The 5,007-nt window shown below is 36.7% G+C and overlaps 1 long non-coding RNA gene across 1 annotated transcript; it reads right to left on the minus strand.

Annotated features, from left to right (window-relative positions):
* Positions 1 to 412: 412 nt before the first annotated feature.
* Positions 413 to 4,241, minus strand: LOC114163006. The gene is made up of 5 exons (XR_003599343.1): positions 3,995 to 4,241; positions 3,103 to 3,182; positions 1,982 to 2,173; positions 1,683 to 1,883; positions 413 to 633 (listed from the first exon to the last, which is right to left on the minus strand). It is a non-coding gene; the product is annotated as an uncharacterized LOC114163006 (long non-coding RNA).
* Positions 4,242 to 5,007: the final 766 nt, after the last annotated feature.

The following is a 5,007-nucleotide window of genomic DNA, read 5'->3' on the forward strand; positions in this document are numbered from 1 at the left end:
ACGTCTAGGTCTTTAGACCCATCCAGTTTGTTGGGCCGATTTTGGTCTTCGGGCCTTAAGGCACGTCCGGGTCGTTGAGCCCGTCTGGGGCTTCGGACTTGTCTGGGTGATTGGAGCCTGTTTGGATCTTCGGACCCGTCCGGGTCGCTCGACTTGATCTTTGACTCTGGCTTAATGTAGTATTATTTGTGGGGCCTAATCCACCTTAGCCCTAGCCCTAAGACACTAGAGAGGGGGCTTTGGGGGCTGGGACTTTTTTTGGCCCCCTCATTTGGGGGTCCCTAAAGGGGGCTTTATGAAGAGTGGGCCAGAGCTGGCCCATGGCTAGGGACCAAATTGACACCTCTACCTACTATTGTGTCATCTGAATGTGATGAGCAGTAGTAGGAGAACATAAGCACACTCATTAAGGTCAAAGAAATAGTACTATGTATCAAATATGAACAACTAGAATACAAATTTTACAAATTATTAGTTACATAGAGGCAAATGGCACGAAAATAGAAAGAAATGAATTGTTGTGTACAATATTTACAACTGTATATATACAAAAGCATTGAGGCGGACAGAGGCATTTCAGCAGCTGATGTCGAAGTATTTTGGATTAGAAGGGAAATGATATTCCACATGTAACTGCACACGAAATAATTATTAGATGAGACAAAAAGAAATGGGAAACCAGTAAGTGGCAAACTTTCCATAACTGATGCTTAACAATGTTTGAAAGCGTATTAAATAAAGTGCAATGTTCTTCAGCTCAATACTGTTAGATTAACATATATATAGTGAAGACATTGCAAGTCTTTAACAATTCATTAAGGTTGCACATTGTTAGCAGTCTCATGTTGAGTAGGATGACAACTTAAACCTTGAGATGTTCTCACCTAATGGACTAGTTGAATTGAACTCTACCCATGTAATTAAGCCCTAACAACGATTAGAGTTATTATTAGAGTTATAAAGCAATATCTTAGTCATCGACTCATATAAGGACAAAATATTAAGCCACTTGTGCAACTAACGATCACTAGATATATAGTTTTACGAAGCTACAACATGCTCAAAACATAATTAAATAAACAAGGTTTCTAATCCAAGACCAGAGGTTCAATTACCAGTTTACAATGCATATAAATCACAAAATCATGCTAAAAAGTTCAATTTTGTGTCAAAGTTAGGCCTTCTTTCTTCATCAAGTAAATGTGAAGCTTGCACTTTTTCTTGGGTCGTTTAGGTTTTGAGCTTTGAATTGTATTTTTCTTTCCTTATACACAATACAATAACCAGCCCCGGTAGCAGTTAATCTGTTGGACATGGATTTGAGTCCAAAATAGTCTGTTTAAATATAAAAGAGTAAAGATGCGTACAAGGACTCTCCTCCATACTTTTACATTGCGGAAGCCTTCTAACAAAGGGATACCTAAGTTTTTTTATGGGCCAAATGCCGTAATTTCATGTTCTTTTTCTTTGTAATAGAAATGACATGTTATACGGATCAGTTACTTAGATGGTTCAACATTTGAACTGATAGGTCCAGTTTGGTCCATAATTAGTGACTATGGACATGGTTACCCGAGAGTGATTTCTAAGGACACGGAAATGTCCATAAGACTCTTATTTCCCCAAGCTATTAGTGCACGAATGTATGAAAAAACACTTCAATCAAATACATATTTGCATACCTTGCCCTCATCAGAATCTGAATGACGATGAGGAAACACTACCCTCATATCATCATACAAATAGAAGCTTCTTTCAGGTTCAACGTCAACAATATTCTCACTTGTGCAGAGAGAGTGTCAGATTTGCACTTATGAACAGATCTTGAACGTCTTTTAGGAAAGGACACATAAAGCGAAGGTGAAGAGCATAAAGCAAAATGCCTGTGTTAATAGCATTGTCAAGGACCATGGAAGAAACAAGCAAAAAATGTCTTCATTAGTGAGGAATGTGATTGAACTAAAAAAGAATTCTTTCTTACCAGCCTTTGAACATGTAAAACTATCAAACTCTCCACATTTTAAGGTGAGAAGATCTTTATTATCTCCGTGACTGGTGGCCGTCATCATCTGAGGCTTGTCATCATCTCTAATATCATAATCTTTTGGCTTTCCTTACCCATCATGGACTTCGATCCAGATGCAGTTAAAGTCACCTTTTGCCGCAAGAATGTCTACTTAGAGGAATACAAGAAAAGCTCATTAACATGGAACTTGTAAAAATTTTGGTATAAACAGTGTATTGAAGGATAGAAATGATATTCGCATTACTTTAACAAAACCAGGCTTCAGTGCCAAGCCCAAAGGTTTTGCAGACTGACCATTCCAGGCATGATAAGGGCAGGTACAATTTAATTTACTAAATCAGTGTCCATTTAAAACTTGCTCATCATCCTCAATATACGAGGAACAGAAAAATTTATGCGATTACTCTGTTATACATCAAGCAATCATTGATTAACTGCTGTTGGAATAGAGATCAAACCAGCAAAGGTCTTAATGTTGAGGCCCTGGTATAATGCAGTCTTTTAAACCAAGTTGGTCCAATTGGCCATTATACGCCTTTTAACTCAGATTGTATCGATCATTTGCATCACTGTTTTCATTATAATTAGGTTCAGTATTACTGAATTTGCTCCAATCGTATATTCTATCATTTACATATGACATTAGTTTCTATATAAAGTACTTTAAGATGTTAATATATATGAAAACAAGATGGTCTCTTACATCAATATTCCAAACTATAATACATCTTTTTAATATGTTCAGGTTAAAAATTTATTAATATGTCATGAACCAACTCTCCAAAAAGCTTGATATAATGACTCTTACACGAGTCATTTGGGCGTAAAGTATGCACAACATCATATCCTGATATTCAATCCTTATTAGAAAACAGGGTGAAAGGATTGAAGTGGAGCCATTTGATCAGAGACTAGGATATACCATACATGAACCAATAGTTTAAGAATAATCTTTTCTTTCTTCTTTCTTTCTTTTTGTATTTCTCCAACCACATCAAGTAAACCAGCTAGGGAGAACTATATAACATGCAATCGATGGCTTCCTGAGACAAAACTTTGAATGTGATATATCCTACCTTGGTACAGCTGGCATGTCACTCAAATCATAATTGCAGAAGAAGGTATGGATAGGTGTCCTCTCTGGATTGCTGAGAACCTGCGTTGGGTAGTTAGTTTGTCACAAACAATTTGGTACAACATGTAGATTTCCACACGTTACATCTTGTTGTTTCCACACAGAACCATGGCTATGAAACTCATGTTTTAAACAAAGCCACATTACTGATTTACCACCATATCGCCCTTCCTCTGGCAAGTATGATCCTAGTTTAGAATCATGACTAAGTTAGAGTATAAAACCAGATGGGCAAGGGTAAGAATTTATTTTGGTTGTTAGTATTTAGGCAGTGATTTGAGATGGCAAGGGTGATACTGAACAAATACCTACTAATCATGCATCCAGAATCAACCAAGGTGGCACTGACAATGGCAAAGTCACTTTCATTCTGAAACCAGTGATGAAAGCAGGCACAACATATTTGTTTTATCACACACTGTTTCTTGCGTATACAGCTTATAATAAGCTTTCAAATTGATCATATATTAGATTTGAATATAATTTAACATCAATCCAAGATTTGTGGTCACTAGTGACAGACCAGAATCACTGCTAGCTACACACTCTACACACTATGTGTCCAGTAGTCACTTATTTTAATATCCAAATAAGCAATTGTATTACCTTCAAAATCTAACTGATAAGAGGCATCATCATATAATGCTACCATGTCATGCTTTATAACAGAATTAAAAATATGAATAGACGATAGAGTATTCAAAATATTAAGTAATGCATGAAGTCTTCAACGCTCTGCATTTCCATTTTCTTGTTACATATACATATAATGCATTCAAAGAAAGAAGGGAAGGAATTTCGATAACAACTACAAAGGTCTTATAGTGAATTACCAGTTGAATACGTCCTTTCATAGGTATACGTATGCGGGGCTTTTCAGATCGTGATTCATCCATGCTAAGGGTTCTCTGAAATTTGGCAACTCTAGCTTGCTTGATAGTAGCTTTCCTAAAGATTTATTGAGGAATATAAAGTAAGTACTTGTCTCCATCGACGCTGGTTACTGCAAATGGTATTTTTGTGACTGAGGTGAGAAATTGCCTCCAGTTACATTAGCATGGCAAGAAAGCCTTCATTTTCTGCAAAAACAAAAACACAACAATTAGATATAAATAACAGAAGGGAAGACAAATTGTGCCCACTATATATGAAGATAATTCCAACCTGACAAACTTTTCCAGATAGTAGGCGACCAGATAGCAAAGATTCCTCAAATGAACCAACCAGGGACCTTCTAATAACTGGAAGTCTACTCACAGTTCACATAATTTGGTATCCTGAGGAGGAAAGCTACCAGGATGAGTCCAACACTCTTTCAAATCTATTTGTTATCAGGAGTAAACAGGTCAGACTTTTGCTGCATATTATTGGAATTCAGCTTTGATTTTCTTGGTATCTCCAGTTCAGAAAAACTATCAAGCGATTGTTCAACATTTTTAAAAGTCAAATTGTCATCATCCAAGATAATATCAATATTTCTGTATCCCCCCAAATTTTATTTTTAGAAGATTCTTTACCAGAGGAGACAAAGGGAAGGGAGGTGGTGACACATTTCTTGGGGTATAGACATTGCAGCAGTTTGAGACCTTGTTTAGTTGTCTCTACAGAAACATTACGTACTGAACATGATTTGAACTGCTCATAAGACCGTGGTTCTCCATGTTCACAACGTGAATGGTGATGACTACTAGATACAATATGGTTCATATTAGATTCATTGCACGATGACTTAGTAAGTCCCTGAAAACAAGATGTAGACCAGATCATGGAGGGGATACGATTGTTGTTTCCAATATGAACCTTCTTATTATACTCAACAGAATTATCATCACCAACAGACCCAAAT

The sequence above is a fragment of the Vigna unguiculata genome, chromosome 9, assembly GCF_004118075.2.
Source record: "Vigna unguiculata cultivar IT97K-499-35 chromosome 9, ASM411807v1, whole genome shotgun sequence".
Lineage (NCBI taxonomy): Eukaryota > Viridiplantae > Streptophyta > Magnoliopsida > Fabales > Fabaceae > Vigna > Vigna unguiculata.